The sequence below is a fragment of the Pelophylax lessonae genome, assembly GCF_965119305.1.
Source record: "Pelophylax lessonae genome assembly, chromosome: 11".
NCBI lineage: Eukaryota > Metazoa > Chordata > Amphibia > Anura > Ranidae > Pelophylax > Pelophylax lessonae.
In genome coordinates, this window is record NC_138778.1 from 16,242,704 (window position 1) to 16,260,590 (window position 17,887).

Consider the following 17,887-nt stretch of genomic DNA (forward strand, 5'->3'; position numbering starts at 1 on the left):
GCACACAAAGACAGGGACAGGCTGATTTTGTTTTTTCCAGGACTGAATTCAGGTTCACAATAAAGATAAACTAAACTATAAAAAGAGAGAGAGAGGGAGGTGAAAAGGGAAAATTCCCCCCTTTGTTTTACAAAAGGATTTCCTCCACCCCTCCCTGGAAGGTTCTATTGTATTCTGCCTGCTCTCCTTAAAAACCCCTGCTTTGCAATTCCTTCCAGCCAAGCATTTAAGGGCCTCGGACTGCTCAGGGCCCCCAGCCGGGAAATAAAAAATAAAAAAACACAGGCAAAAAGCAACCGGCTAGGAAGAAGGCAATACGGTAATGGGAGCTCTACGCGAGCTGCTATGTACCATACAATACGGTAATGGCTCTATCCATTCAAATACTGTATTTAAAAAAAAAAAAAGTCGAATATTAAAAGAGGGGAAAAAAAAACGTGTTTGGCAAAAAAAAACAAACAAAAACAAACTGCACAATACATGCTGGAAACACAATAGCAATAATAATAAAAAAATAAACAAACAATGGAATGGGTCTGGTGTCAGCATTAATGTGTCCTAATATTCAATACCGAGAACTATAGGTGCCAACATTGTGTACCCAGATCAGAAGAGACAAAATAAAGGAGTAAAAAAAAAATATATATATATATATATATATTATAATATATATATAATAAATAAAAACGTACTACAAATATAATAGTGACAATGCTTTGCTTCCACGATAGCAGATAAAGGGAAGGCAAACACCAAAATAACAAAGCTAATTAAATGCCATTGCTTTCGAAATTAAAATAAAAAATGCAGCTTCCTCTACCCCAGAAAGGCAGCTTGGTATCGATTTAAAAAAAAAAAAATACTAATATAGATATATATATATAAATATCTCCAACATGTCTCTTTTATAGCACATCTAAATGATATATTCATTAGGCCTGCGATGAATTTGTTAGGACTGGCAGGAAGCAAATTCTGAAATGCTTTCCCTTTGTACACAATTCTGCTATACGTTTTAAAAAAAATCATATCAGACAAAAATCTGCCCCTCAACAACAGAAAATCTGCCCCTCAACAACAGAAAATCTGCCCCTCAAATAAAAAGAATATCTACCCCCCATACAAACAGGGCTGGAATTATCCAAGCAAGGCAGATAATACAAGAGTGCAAATAGCTTAGCATAAACATACAAAAATATTACTGCTATACAAAAAAAATATGCTTTTGTAACATACTACATATATTAAAATCGAATGCAAGCTATTAGTTACAAATACCCCTCCAATAAAACAGAAAAAACGGCTATTTTTGGCTTCCCAATATCACAGATTCCCCCCTTCCATTCCATTGGGCATGGACTCCAGGCGACCTACATCTCAGTTACTGACCTGTTTATTGAGTCGATTGTGCTAATCAGCAGGAATTATTTTTTTTTTAATATTTCAATTTTATTCTCATTTTACTGTCCAGTCTCCTTATGGACAAAATCCAGTGCGAGTTAAAAAAAAATAAAAAAAATATTTTTGTTTTTTTTTTCTCTCAAATCATTTGGCTGACTTAAAGCAAATAAAATAAACCTTTCCAGGACAATCTGGGAGATGAAAGGACAGAAGAAAGATGGATCCAATCCATGATGTGCGCAGAGTCTGGGTTCACTGCATTAGTATACAAGGCAGGAGGCGACGTAGGAGGCCATAGATGGTCCAGAGCCTGGAGAAAGGCTGAGCCGGGGTCCAAGGCTGCTTAGGAGTATGGAAGGGATTAAGGAGGTTCAGAACTGAGGCAAAAAAAAAATTCAGAAGGTCCAAGGTAAACCAGAAAGGGAAGTTACCAAAAAGTCCAGACTATAGATAATCCTCGGGTCCACATCCAGACAAACAGAACCAGAACAAGGTCCAACTTCTTGACAAAACCCACATTTACACCCTGAGCAGACCAGCCATGTCCACCACTGGCAATCCCTCAAGCATGGTCATCCATCCACAGCTCTGGCTTGACTGCTGCAAGTTAATCCTTCTCCAGAATTGTTAAAAGAAAAAAAAAAAAAAATCATTGTTTAAATTCCTATATCCGGAAGCCAGCTTTGTCAGGACGACTGGGTGACCAAACAGCTTAGTACCCAAGGGGGTACAAAAATAAAAGAAAAAAAAAACAAGAAAAGGTTTCCTGAGGTTCTGTCTGGATCCAAAGCACTCTGCAATATCCTAGGAATCCAAAGACACCAAGATATCCTTCAAAAATGTCTTCCTGGGTCTTCCATCCATGAAGGGGGCCACGTCATAAATGTTCCAAAGAAAAATATCCATGTGGCACTGGGGACGTTTTTTGGGGGGTCGAAATAAAAAATAAATAAAAAGTCACACGGACCTACAAACAAAACCAGCTATAGTTTTCCATTGTGCCAATAAATAAATAAAAAAAACAGGAAAAGATGCATTGATTGGTGAAGAGGGGAAATGCAAATATTTGCAGAGCAGAAATAATAATAAATATATGTATGACCATAGATCACACAACACATACACACATTAAAAATCAATACTGATCCCAGAATATATAATACACAGCACACAGACAATTCACAGGACACATATAAAGCATTACATATGTCCTTGTCTATATACTGCCTCTTCATACTATGCCATCACATAGATGACCCCCAATATAGAATATATATATACAATTTTTTTTATGCGTGTTATAATATATATATATATATATATATATATATATATATAAAACACATAAAAAATTATAATATTATATATATATATATATATATATATATATATATATATATATATATATATATATATAATATCTTACCTGTGTCTTACCAGCCTCTCTATACAATCTTTTTATTTTTTTTATTAATTTATCTTTTTAAATGCCCAGCATACACAAACAGCTATACAAAAACACACAAACAAGTAGTCACAGGATACATACAAAGCACACACACACTACAGATCACATTCAGGTTTGATATGTTCTTGCCTATGTATTATATGCACCCACTGCATACATATTCCTAGATATCGAGGATCATATAATTTTTTATTACTGGCATACATAAAAAGGTATACATAACACACAAGCCACAGTACACATAAAAAGCTCACACACCACAAAAAACAAAAAAAATAAATAAATGATCTTGCCTATATATCACAGGCAGCCTCTCCATACAATCTCATTGCATGGAATACCCTAATTAGGACATTTTTTTTTTCTTTTTTGGAACACAAAAAAAAAGAAAAAAGAAAAAAAGGGGTATAGAAAACACACAAACGAGTCACACAACACATACAAATCCCCCCTCCCCCAATTACAGTGCTCTCTCTATATAGTATATGCAGTTATACAGTCACTCCATACACCCCATTGCATTGAATATGCTAATTAAGACATTTTTTTTCCCTTTATAACACATAGGTATACAAAACACACAAACAAGTCACACAACACAGATCACACACTGCTTCCATAGCACATTCCGTGTATCTTTTGCATCCACTCCATACAATGTCCTAATTAAGATTTTTTTTTTTTTTTTTTTTTTTTATATATATACCACTAGCACATAAATAGGTAGCCATACCACACAAACAAGTCACAGGACAACAATCACACACACAAAACATTAAAAATGCAGGCCCTCCATACAACCCACCGCATGCATTCTTCGTAGTCTAATTAAAACAGTATTTTCCAATCACTAAATTGTTTTCCATGATAGAACCCTGGAAGCCATTGCTTTAGATAGGAACACAGTTGGGGAGGGTTAGGTAAAAGGAGTAGGAGGGGGGGGGTCCAATAAGGACCCCCCCCCAATCTTATTACAAGCCAGCACCCACCTTGCTAAAAACAGAGCAGAAGGGTAGAAAATGAGGCAGTTTTTTTTTTGCTTCTTTGATCTAAAACGCTAATTTTAACACAACACGCCCCCATCCTGTCTACCCATGGCCACACTAGAAAGTCCTATTTTTAATACTATGCTGGAATAAAATAAATAAGTGAAAAAAGGTAGACAAAGTGGTTAAGAAAAAAAAAAAACACCTTTAAAAAATATCTAATAGACAAAACAGCTGTAAATTTAGATTAAAATTCTGGATGGCATTTAATAAAAATAAAATGTGGGGTTCCAAAACATTTAAAAACATGACAAAGCAACTGTAAATGTGGGGATTATCTATAGACACACGTGTATTTTTTTTGTTTGTTTTTTTTTTTTAAACGGGGTTCCAAAAATACGTTTTAAACACGACAAAGCAGCTGTAAATTCAGATTAAATTTTAGATTATATTATAGCCTGACATGGATGGATTTAAACCAGAAATAAAAAATAAAACCGGGTTCCAAAATCCTTTAGGAGAGGTCAGACTGACAAAGCAGGATGGAAAGTCAGATTATTTTACAGCCACGCTTGTATGTATAGAATAAAAAATAAAATAAAATAAAATAGGGTTCCAAAGTTTGTAAAAAGAGGCCAGAATGATAAATCGGGTATGAATTCAGATTAAAAAAAAAAAAAATAATAATTTTATATATATATACACACACACACACACATATATATATATATATATATATATATATATATATATATATATATATTACATCTAATTTGTCAGACATTTTTAAAAGGGATTTTTTTGGCCTTTTCAACTGCTTTGGGTTTTGTTTTGTTTTTGGCCTTTTCAACTGCTTTGTCCCGTTTTAAAATGTATTTTTTTTAAACCTCCTTTTAATTTTTTATTTTTATTTTTTTTTAATGCCATACAGATGTGACAATAGAATAGTCCATTTTTTTACAGCCACACATTTATGGACAAAAAAAATAAAAAAAAATAAAATAGTTTTCCATAAAGAAAATTTCAGAAAATGTCAAGATTGATAAATAGGCTGCAAATTCAAATTAAAATCCGAATTGTTTTCCCGGCACACACGGATCTGGATTGTTTTTTTGGGGAAGGTAAAAAAAAATCGGCGTTGGTAAACATTTTGCAGATCGAAGGTTGGGAACAATGTAACAAATTTCATTTCCTGTCCTGGAATCGCCACCTCCTCGGCTCTCTTTCTCTATATATTTATTACGATTTCATCTCCTGATATCTATTTTTTTGTACGGTTATATTCTTTTCTTCATTCCCTGACTTTCCTGGACGATCCTTTCCCCAGCCGATCCCTTTGTGATTAAACAAACACGAGGAAAAAAAAAATAAAATAAAAAAAATAAAATAAAAACCTTCACCCCTTTAACTATTTAAATAAAATAAAAAGGATTTTTTTTTTTAATGGGGATTTTTTGTTGTCCTGGATTGATGGATGATGTGGAAGATTTAGGAGTTTTTTGTTGTTTTTGTGATCAATGTGCTGTCACCTCTTTATTTAAAAAAATAAAAATAAAAAAAAGTGAATTTTATTTTTATAAAAAAGGGACTTTTTTTTTTCAATGGTCTTTTTGTTTTTAAAAGTAGGGGGGGGGGGTGAAGGATTTTTAGGGGGTTAATTTTTTATTTTATTTTTTTAAAGAGAGGAGCTGGATTTTTTATTTAATTGCATTTTAAAAATTGTGTGCTAGGGAATAAAAAAATAAATAAAATAAAAATGATTGCAGAGGTGTGGGGGGGGGTGATGAGGTCTGTGGGGGGATCCTGCATAGGATGATCAGAGTTGTACTTACTGTGAGTGCAGGGGGTGCTGGGCGCAGTGCTCTCCCCGGGCTCTGCATGCAGTGACTGGACTGGGCTCTTCCGGCCTGAGCCTCTCTGCAACCCCCCCTCCTTCCCCCACCTCTCTCTCCCTTCCCCCCTCCCCCTGGCAGCCCCCCTCTCCCCGCATACTAATGAGCCGCTGCCAGTCAACCAGCCTCGCCCGACGCGCTGATTGGTCGCCCGGCGGGGAGCTCGTGCCGTTCTCCGGGAGTAAACAGGCGCGGCGATTGGCTGCCGCCGTGGCGGAGAGCTGTCCGTCAGGGGCCGGGGAAGGGGAGGGACGCTTGCCAATCATGCAGACTGGGAGAGAAGGGGAGGGGCGGGCTGTGGAAGAGGGAGGGGGGAGAGGCGGGGCAGCGGCTGCCAATCAGAGGCGCCGGGTGGGCGTGTCGGCGGTTCAGCACAAAGGCGCCGAATTCAAGTGTGTGGGGGAGTGTGCGGGGGGAGGGGGAGCGGAGGGGAAAGGGTCAGGGGATGGGGTTATATGGGGGTGAGGGAAGGATCAAACACAAGGGGAGGGGCCACAGGGAGCCCAGGAGACCTTCATAAGAGCTACTCCAATGGGTGAGTGTCACTCAGCGGGGGGAGGGGCTCTGGCCAGTGTCAGGACGATGATGGACGGGGGTCAAATGTCTGACATGTCTGATCATTAGGAGGGATAATGAATGGCCTCACACATCACTACAACTCCCAGCAGACTGATCCTTCCAGGAGAGGAAGGAGAACTACAACTCCCAGCAGGCTGATCCTTCCCCCAGGAGAGGATGGAGAACTACAACTCCCAGCATGTTGACACCCCCCCCCCAGGAGAGGAAGAACTACAACTCCCAGCAGGCTGTTTCCCCCCCACCCCACCAGGAGAGGATGGAGAACTACAACCCCCAGCAGCCTGATTCCCCCCCCCCCAGGAGAGGATGGAGAACTACAACTCCCAGCAGGCTGATCTCCCCAGGAGAGGATGGATAACTACAACTCCCAGCAGCCTGATCCCCCCCCCCAGAGAGGAAGGAGAACTACAACTCCCAGCAGCCTGATCCCCCCCCCCAGAGAGGAAGGAGAACTACAACTCCCAGCAGGCTGATCTCCCCAGGAGAGGAAGGAGAACTACAACTCCCATCAGGCTGATCTACCCAGGAGAGGATGGAGAACTACAACTCCCAGCAGGCTGGTGTGCAATGGATTACCCTGATCTCACCAGGAGAGGATGGAGAACCAGCAGGTTATAGTAAAAGGCTCCAAAGAGAATTGCATGAATCAGAGTCTTAGAAGGGAGAACTACTAATCCCAGCAGGCTGATCTCAGGAGAGGATGGAGAACTACGACTCCCAGCAGGCTTATCCCCACAGGAGAGGATGGAGGACTACAACTCCCAGCAGGCTGATCTCCCCAGGAGAGGATGGAGAACCACAACTCCCAGCAAGCTGACCCCCCCCCCAGGAGAGGATGGAGAACTACAAGTCCAAGCAGGCTGATCTCCCCAGGAGAGGATGGAGAACTACAAGTCCCAGCAAGTTATAGTAGAAGGCTCCAACATAGATGAGTGCCCATGCAATGCTGGGACTTGTAGTATCTTATCTAAGAGAATGAACCAGAGTCTTAGGAGGGAGAGGATGAAGAACTACAAATCCCAGCAGAATGGTGTGCAATGGGGTACCCTGATCTCCCCCAGGAGAAGATGAACTACAAATACCATCATGTTATAGTATAAGGCTCCACCAAAGATGAGTGCTCATGTGATGCTGGGACTTGTAGTCCCATACATGGGGATTGCATGAACCTGAGTCCTAGCAGAGGATGAAGAACTACAAGTCCCAGCAGGCTGTAGCATAGGGCTCCAAAGTGGGTGAGTGCCTAGGCAATGTTGGGACTTGTAGTCCCTTACCTAAGAGAATGAACCAGAGTCTTAGGAGGGAGAGGCTGGAAAACTACAAATTCCAGCAGGCTGGTGTGCAATGGCTAACCCTGATCTCCCCAGGAGAAGATGGAGAACTACAAATCCCATCATGTTAGCGCTCATGTTGTTTTTTTTTTTTCTTAATTGCTGGGTTCTATAGTCCCATACAATGGCAATTTCATCACCCAGTCCCAGCAGATGTAGAACTGCAAGTCCCAGCAGGTTATATATTAAACTTCAAGGATAAGTGGCCATTTTGTTTTCTTTTGCACTGCTGGGATTTGTAGTATCATACATACATACATAAAGGAATTGCATCAGCCGGAGTCCCAGCAGAAGACATAGAACTACAAGTCCCAGCAGGTTAGGGATTAAGCTTTGGTCAGGATGCGTTCCCATACTTTTTTTTTTTTTTTTGCAATGCTGGGACTTGTAGTCCTACACATACTTGGACTATTGTGTGAATCTCAGTTCCAGCAGTGGCTGTAAAACTGGAAGTCCTAGCAGATTATAGACAAAGCTCTAAACTGGATGAGTGTCCATCTGGGTTTTTTTGTGGGTTTTTTTTTATTTTTTAGAAATGCTGGGATTTGTAGTCCTGTACATAAGAGAACTGCATAACCCTGAGTCCCAGCAGATGATGTAGAACTGCAAGTCCCAGCAGGTTACAGATTAGGTTGTAACTGAGGATGAATTCCCATGTCCTTCCTGTGATGCTGGAACTTGTAGTCCCACACAGAGAAGGGAATTGCATCAACCTAAATCCCAGCAGTGAGCGTAGAACTGCAAGTCCCAGCAGATATAAGTCTCCAAGAAGGATGTGTGCCCATGTAAACCTGGGACTTGTAGTCCCATACATGGGAGACTGCAGGAACCTGAGTCCTGGGAGAAGACGAAGAACTGCAAGTCCCAGCAGGTTATAGCATAGGCCTCCAAGGTGGATGAGTGCCATGTGATGTTGGAACCCGTAGTCCTAGGAGAGGATGGAGAACTACAAGTCCCAGCAGGCTGGTGTGCAATCGGTTTACTGGATCTCTCTAGGAAAGCAGGAAGAACTGCAAGTCCCAGCAGATTATAGTAGAAGGCTCCAAGAAGGATGTGTGCCCATGTAAACCTGGGACTTGTAGTCCCATACATGGGAGACTGAATGCACCTGAGTCCTAGGAGAGGATGGAGAACTACAAGTCCCAGCAGGCTGGTGTGCAATCAGTTTACCTGATCTCTCTAGGAAAGCAGGAAGAACTGCAAGTCCCAGCAGATTATAGTATAAGGCTCCAAGAAGGATGGATGCCCATGTAAACCTGGGACTTGCAGTCCCATACATGGGAGACTGCAGGAACTTGAGTCCTGGGAGAAGACGAAGAACTGCAAGTCCCAGCAGGTTATAGCATAGGCCTCAAGATGGATGACTGCCATGTGATGTAATGTCTGCCTTCATATTGTTAAGCGCTGCACAAACTGTTGGCGCTATATAAATACTGTATAATAATAATAATGTGATGTTGGGACCCGTAGGCCTAGGAGAGGATGGAGAACTACAAGTCCCAGATGGCTGGTGTGCAATCGGTTTACCTGCAGATTATAGTATAAGGCTCCAAGAAGGATGTGTGCCCATGTAAACCTGGGACTTGTAGTCCCATACATGGGAGGCTGAATGCACCTGAGTCCTAGGAGATGATGGAGAACTACAAGTCCCAGCAGGCTGGTGTGCAATGGGTTTTCCGGATTTCTCCAGGAGTGCAGGAAGAACTGCAAGTCCCAGCAGGTTAGGAAATCAGTTTTTAGGAGGATTTGTGACCAGGTGATGCTGGAACCTGTAGTCCCACATATACATAGGGAACTAAATCAAACGGGGGATCCAATGGATCTCTAGGGGGATTAGTGGGTAATACCTTTTTTTTTTTTCCAATGCTGGGACTTATAGTTCCAGACGTGAGGAATTGCATGAACCCGAGTCCTAGCAGATGATGTAGAACTTCAAATCCCATCAGGCTAAATTAAGCTTTAAGGAAGATCAGTGCCCATGTACTGCTGAGACTTGTAGTCCCACACAGGGAATTGCATCAACCAGAGCCCCACCAGATGATCAAACTCTTTGGGGGGAAAAAATGGATTAAACTTGGAGCAGTTGCCTATAGTAACCAAAAAGGTTGCAAATAAATCCCGCAAAATTTGTCGCAAGGGGGGAACAGTCCCAACTTTTCCAAGGAGGTCCTTAAAGTGTTTGCTACCCCCAACACGTCTTATTCCTGATATGTGGCTGCTGTACCATGTACTTGTATGAGGAAGTCTCATGTTCTCTTTGTATTGCTTCCTTTATGTGAACTCCCCGGTGTTCCTGCCAGTCCCTCCGCTTTTCTATTAAAAACTGACCACACTAAGCAGGATAACACACTGTGGTGAGTTCTCTAGCTGTGCTGGGAATTCAGTGTACTCTCCAATGATCAGACTTGTCCTAAAAACTCCCCCCTCCTGCACAGACATTTACTGGGAAGTTCAGTGTGCTGCTGTTTCTCCTCCCTCCAGTTCTGGTGCAGCTGAGAACAGAGGGAATGTGATCACTTTAAAAAAAAAAAAAAGAAAGGGGGGGGGGAATGTATTTATTTATTTTATATCTATACACAAATGTTTTGCCTTTCATTTCTATTTTAAACTGAATAAGTTAAAGCTTAGATTGTAAGCTCTAAGGAGAAGGGCCCTACGATTCCTAATGTATTAAAGTGTATTTGTACTGTCTACCGTCAAGTTGTAAAGCGTTGCGTAAACTGTCGATGCTATATAAATCCTATATAATAATAATAATCGGTTGTTTTACAATACAGGGATCATTTTAGATCACTTTAAGAAACCTGAGAGAGGCGCAGTTACTTGTTGCAAGCAATCAGATCCCCTCTTTCTTTACTAGTGTTATTTTGGGGAGCTCTAGGACCCATTTAACCACTTGCCGACCGCTTACCGCATATTTACTGCCCCAGTGTGGCTCTCCCAGGCAAACTGACGTAGGGATATGTCGGTTGCTTGGTGGCAGCTAGGTGGCGCTCCCGCCCCCAGTCCGCAGCGGGGAAGCCGCTGCACGGGTCAGGCGGCTCCTATTGCTGCCTGACACCCGCGATCGTTCTCAGCTAAGAGAGGACGGTCGGCTGTTGTAAACACATCTGACCGTTCTTCTCTCTGGAATGATCACAGAGCCCCTGTGATCCTTCTATATAGGATCACAGGTCTCTATGGTCATTTCACAAGCCACGCCTTCCCACAGTTAGAAACAACCCCTTGATCCCCCACATTATTAACCCCTTGATCACCCACATTGTTAACCCCTTCCCTGCCAGTGTCATTATTACAGTAACAGTGCATATTTTTAGCACTGATTACTGTAGTAATGTCATTGGTCCCCCCCCCCCCCCAAAAGTGTCAAAAATGTCAGTGAGGGGTCCGATCTGTCCGCCGCAATGTCGCAGTCCCGCAAAAAAATCGCAGATCGCCGCCATTACTAGTAAAAAAAAAAAAAAAACATCTTTCCCGTAGTTATTAGACGCAATAAGTTTTGCGCAAACCAATCAAAATATGCTTATTGCGATTTTTTTTTTTTTCTTTACCAAAAATATGTAGCAGAAAACAAATTGGCCTAAAATGTTAAATTTTGATTTAAAATTTTTTGGGATGTCATATAGCCGAAAGTGAAAAATATTTTTTTTTTTTCAGAATTGTCGCTATTTTTTTTTGTTTATAGCAAAAATAAAAAATAAAATCGCACAGGTGATCAAATACCACCAAAAGAAAGCTCTGTTTGTGGGGAAAAAAGGACGTAAATTTTGTTTGGGTACAGCGTCGCACGACCGCGCAATTGTCTGTTAAAACTCACGCAGTGCCAAGTTGAAAAAAGAGTGGCCTGGTCATTAAGGGGGCAAATCCTTCCGGTCCTAAAATGGTTAATTATGATAAAATTCCCAATAGGGGGGAGCCTTTTTTAATTTTTTTTTTTATTTATTTATTTTTTTAGAAAGAAACTGGCATTATCTGCTGGGACTTTTAGTCCCTGGCTGTCCTGCCTATCTGCAGTTCTCTAGCTAGATATTCATTGAGTGCCACCATTCACTGCAAAAAATAAAATAATGTTTATAAAGTAAAATGTTTATAAAATAAAAATGTTTATTGTGCAAAAAATAAAAATCGCACAGGTAATCAAATACCGCCAAAAGAAAGCTCTATTTGTGGGGAAAAAAGGACTTTTAGTCCCTGGCTGTCCTGCCTATCTGCAGTTTTCTAGCTAGATATTCATTGAGTGCCACCATTCACTGCACGACTACAACTCCCAACTGGCTATGCAGGGACACTACACTCCCTGAGCTTTACTAAATAAGCCCCAGATCCCTAGGGGAATTGTCACCCTGAGCCTGCTGGGACTTGTAGTTCTCCATTGGGGTGGGTGGGTCGCTGCTTGCCGCATATATGCCCAATGATCTGTTTCTAGGTGGATCTATCTATAGCTAAGAGATGAATAATAGATGCTGTATAGATATTAGCCGGAGGGTTTATTAGTGCAGGGAGGTGGAATTATTAAGGGTTTTTTTTTTTTTTTCTCTTTTTTTTTTTTTTCTTTTTTTTTTTTGTATTCTACTCCAGTGACACACCGAGGTGTTTATTGATAAATGTCAGTGTGGATTAGAGAATCAGAAGTGCAGATCACAGGCCCTGGGGAGTACTGGGAGGCAGAGAGAGCTGCAATATTCAAGTGCATCAGGGAAGAAGCAAGGATCCCAATTATTCTAATGGCTACATTGGTTTCCCTTTTCTCTTTTTAATGTACATAAATTCCTCTTTGATGCAAACTGCTTCACTTAAATACATATAATTATATGTTATAATATCAAATTGTCATATTGCTATAAATAGATTTTTTTTTTAGTAGGCAAGAAAAAAAAATTAAAGAGGCTTTTTTTTTTTTTTTTTTTCAACAAAATATATACTATAATATAAAATCATTATATAAATATCATTCTTTAGGTAGTAGGGAAAAAAAAAAACAGCAGGATGTTCTTTTTAACCAAATATTTATTACAATAAAAGATTGCTATAAATATAATTTTTTTTTTTTTTTTAGTAGGCAAGAAAAAAAAAATCAGAGGCTTTTTCTTTTTTATTTTGAACAAAATATATACTATAATATAAAATCATTACATAAATATAATTCTTTAGGTAGTAGCAGGATTTTCTTTTTAACCAAATATTTATTACAATAAAAGATTGCTATGAATAGAATTTTATAGGTAGTAGGGGGAAAAAAACAGCAGGATTTTCTTTTTAAACAAATATTTATTATAATAAAAGATTGCTATAAATAGAACTTTATAGGTAACAGGAAAAAACTTCAAGCTTTTTTTTTTTTTTTTTTTCTTTAAAGCAAATTTGTTTAATAGTATTACATTTTATATTACTGTATCCAGCTAATTATTTTTTTTTTTCTTTTTTACAGCAAATTTGTTTAATAGTATCATTTTATATTACTGTATCCATCCTAATTCTTTTTTTTTTTCTTTAAAGCAAATTTTGTTTAATAGTATCACACTTTATATTACTGTATCCATCCTAATTCTTTTTTTTTTTTTTTTCTTTAAAGCAGATTTGTTTAATAGTATTACATTTTATATTACTGTATCCATCTAATCCCCCCCCCCCCCCCCAATCCAAATATTTTACAAAAATCAAGGCTACACTTTGGGTGAATTTTCACAGTTGCTGAAAAAAATATAGAAGGGTTGCCTGTCATTAAAAAAAAAAAAAAAAAAAAAAAAAGAGTGGAGCAGAGAAAAAAAAATTAATGTAGGGATCTAGAAAACTTGAAAATGCTTATAATACTATTTATTTCATATGCAAATGTACAGCTCTCAAGGGAAAGGTGGAAAATTCTTATTCATATATTTCCAAAACCATTGTAAAAAAAAAAAAATCAAGAGTTTATGCCAGGGGTAAATTCTCAGAATTACTGCCAAGTGCAGGGATTGCCTTTCATTAAAAAAGAAAAAATTGTTCAGATAACTTGTGACCTGTAATATGCCAATGTGTCTAAGGTGGAGAAAAGCAGATTTTTTATTTTATTTTTTTGAAAAAAAAAAGCACACATAATACAAAATGTCCTATTTCTCTGGAAGAAGGGGAAATTCTGTATAATGCAGATCAGCTGCAGACAGGAATATTTACTATTTCCAAGCTGAACAGGCCTTTCACACCCAAAAAAAAAAAAAAAAAAGGGAATTTCCATGATCAAGTGGTTGCTCTGTTCTTGGTGTTGCTGGTGGCAGAATGTCAGATTGTCAGGAAATGCTGTAATTAAATTTAAAATTTATATATGTATATCTTGTTTTATCCCTAAAAAAAAAAAAAAAAAAATCCATGTTAAAAAAAAAATAATTAGAGCATGAAGAGTTAATGCCCAGTCTGCCTCATCCTCCCCCCCTTTTCCTTTAAAAAAAAAAAAAAAAACCCATAGCCCCCCCTAACTGTCTGTGATTGGCTGGCAATGTGCCAGCCAGCTGTCAATCACCGATTGTAAACAAGGCGCTGATTGGCTGCTGGCCAGTCCGCACTGGGCTGCCTGAAAAAAGCAATTACTAGGGCCTGGCAGTTTCCAGGCTCCCCCGGCTGTTCGATGAAAGGAGATAAGCTGGAGACGGTTTTCAGGCTCCCCCACCCCCCCTCTTCCCCTCCATAGGCAGACCCCCAATGGCCCCAGAGCAAAGAAGAGAGCAAAGTGTGAGGGCTTCAAAGGGAAGCGATGCATTTACTATTAGAGAAGGCTAAAAATAATGCAGGGCAGGGTAGGGGGGCTTGTGTGTATCTCTTGTGCATAGAGGGGCTTGTGTGTATCTCTTGTGCATAGAAAGCATGGGGGGATAGCTCTTTACAACAAAAGATTTGATTGCAATCTTGGGGTGAGGGGGGCAGGATTAGGGGCTGCATCCCCCCCCCCCAAATAAAGTGTGCAGTGGACTTGTTCGGTGCAAGAGACCTAGCTGGGATCTAAGGCAAGGACTGAGCCTTCAGCTACAACCTCCTCTTCCCTGCTTTCCAGTGTGAGGCGATGAGCACAATCAAGGAATCACACCCAGGTATGGAAAATTGAAGACAGTAGCCTAGCTGACATTAAAAAAAAAAAAAAAGTAATTTCCCTGGGATACTTTGATGACCAGCCAGGATATCTGAGCTTCTTCAGTACCATCCCAGAGGACCAAGGAACACTACGGAGCTGGCTGCAATGTATTTCTGACATTTTGGATATGCGTACTGTTTATGCTTTTCACTGCAATCTGTTATTTTGTATGGAAAGGGCCTAGAAAGCGATGGGAAATTGAAAAAAAAAAAAAATTAAATCAGGCAAGGAAAGGACAGCTAAGGGACTGTTTTGAATTTTAAAGATATTTTCGGGGGTCTGAATTTTAAAATTTGTGATTTTCTTGGGAAATTGGATTGAAAAAAAAAAAAATTAAATCAGGCAAGGAAAGGACAGCTAAGGGACTATTTTGAATTTTAAAGATATTTTCGGGGGGTCTGAATTTTTAAAATTTGGGATTTTCTTTGGAAATTGGATTGAAAAAAAAATGTAATCAGGCAAGGAAAGGACAGCTAAGGGACTGTTTTGAATTTTAAAGATATTTTCAGGGGTCTGAATTTTAAAATTTGGGATTTTCTTTGGAAATTGGATTGAAAAAAAAACTGAAAAAAAAATTAAATCAGGCAAGGAAAGGACAGCTAAGGGACTTTTTTTAATTTTAAAGATATTTTCAGGGGTCTGAATTTTAAAATTTGGGATTTTCTTTGGAAGTAAGTTGGGGACATTGGGGAGGGGGGTGTATGTAGGAGCCAACATCCAGCGGTCTATTTTTATTATTTTTTTTTTTATGTGATTCCCCAGGGGTGGTGTATGGAGTTTATAGCTATATAGATTGGATGGAATTTGGGGTTGGAAAGGAGCGAGAGCTGCCTGCAAATTATTTAGGAATCATTTTCCAGTAGCCTCCACATAAAAAGGTAAAAAAAATGTGGAGTGTAGCATCGATATTTTTTTTTTTTTTTTAAATTATGAAGAAATCTGTTAAAAAAAAAAAAAAAAAAAAAATTCTAAAGCTGGATACAAACTATACAACTTTTGTGGTTAGATTTCCTTTATTATTAAGGATTTCTATAGCACCAGCAATTTACGCAGCGCTTTCCAATATTAGAGGGAGACAGTACATATACAATACAATAAAGTACAAGAGGATTTAGAGGGCCCTGCTCAGAAGAGCTTACAATCTTTAGATTTACCTTTTCTATGTAGTGCAAGGGTCTGCCTAATTGCATACAAATTAAAAGTATTTAGATTTGACCTCATATTATATGGTTTTGGTAACTCTAAAAGAAAAGATCTAAAGACAATTGTATAGTGCGTATGGCCCATTAGGGTAACATATTATATTGGAGGGAGGAAAGCGTTAATTTTCCTTGCAAGGAAAAAAAAATATAGGGGGGGGGGGTGTATACAAGTCTCATAAATTGTTTGAATAAATTATGGCTCATGTAGGTCTAATTATGTAAATTATGTAACTGATTTTTTTTTTTTTTTTTCTATGTATGCATTTTCTGTAATTCCAATAAAGAATAAATTTGGGAACAAAAAAAGTCTCGTTTTTATTATTTTTGTGTGTTTGAAATAGGTGGAATGAGAAAAAAATAAAAAAATAAAATATATATATTATATATATATATATATATATATATATATATATATATATATATATATATTTTTTTTTTTTTTTTTTCAGTTTTGCAGAGAACAAAGGATGTGGGCAGGAGAGGATTTGAAAGTTAAACATTTGCAGATTAATAAAAATAATTAATATAAAAAAAAAAAAAAAACATTTGCAGATTACATTTTATAAATATTTGAAAAAAAAAATGGCATTTATTAAAAAAAAAAAATACAAATAAATATTGAATGGAGTTGAGGGGGTGGGTGGGGGTAAAAATATCAATAATATTGCTACTACTTTTATTATTATTATAATAATGGTACTTTATTAATGCATTGCACAATTATTCAAGGGTGTCTGTATTAATTTAACAGTGTTGCACACATGCTTGTTCTGAATGGGTTGGCACTGATAATTTGCTAAGTGCAATATATATATACGTGAAAGTGATATATTACTGGAATGATCTATGCCTTGCTCCTGCGAGAGGGAGTCCTTGGGGACTTAATACAATGTTAAAATGAGCAGATTAGTCCATAATGTCGCTCGCTTCAAGGGAAAAACCAGATGTTTAATGTGCAAGCATCAAGGCTTGTTTGATTTCACAAACATGCGTGTATATATAACATGTGTGTATGTGTACACGAGATGTCTGAAATTAGGACACGTCCCTGGGAGGTAAAAGCAGAGGTGCTTTGTGGAGCCTTTAAATCCCAAATCTGGGCCTTTGCCCTTCAGTGCACAAAGACTATTAAACACAGAGTTTCGAAATTCAATTTATAAATTTCCTATTTTTTTTTTTTTTTGTGCGACATAAACCAAAGAAGCCTGCTTATTTCACACTGGGGGTTTTCAGATGGATAATAAATGAAAAATACCGCTGCATTATGTATGTATGCCTTTTTATCTGGAACATGGGAGCTAGCGATGAAAAATGGACCTGCAGAACATACACAGATGATATATTTTTTAAATATATTAACATTTAATTTATGCTATATGAATATTTCAATGTCATCCTGGACTTTTCAACACTTATTGCTAGCATATAAAATTAAATAAACTTTTTTTTTTTTTTTTTTGGAAAGTGTGGGCTAAAGTGTAGAGATGTGGGTCAGAACACCAATTTAAGACCCATAATATCCAAAGCAATGTCCTACTGAGGTATATGGGGTAGGCCACCCCCCCCCCCCCCCCACACCAGTACGCCCAGACACAAGTGGACACAGGATACCCAAAAGTAATACAATTTAAAAAGAATTGTATTAAAAATTACATTTTAAAAAAAAAATTGAAAAATAGAATGATCAGCGCACGTCCGATGTGGGTCCGATCACCAATTTAAGACCCACAATATCCAAAGCAATATCCTACTGGAGGTATATGGGGTAGGCCACCCCCACACCAGTACGCCCAGACACAAGTGGACACAGGAGTCCAAAAGTACTACAGTTTAAAAAGAATTGTATTAAAAATTACATTTAAAAGAAAAATTTAAAAATCGAATGATCAGCGCACGTCCGATGTGGGTCCGAACACCAATTTAAGA

The 17,887-nt window shown here is 38.5% G+C and overlaps 1 protein-coding gene across 1 annotated transcript in view; it reads right to left on the minus strand.

Moving 5' to 3' along the window:
- The window catches only part of BAHCC1 (BAH domain and coiled-coil containing 1), a 187,559-nt gene extending 181,748 nt beyond the window's left edge, over positions 1–5,811 (minus strand). The window contains exon 1 of the mRNA XM_082272320.1: positions 5,688–5,811. The gene's annotated coding sequence lies outside the window, so the exon portion shown is untranslated. The remainder of the gene's footprint in view (positions 1–5,687) is intronic.
- Positions 5,812–17,887: the final 12,076 nt, after the last annotated feature.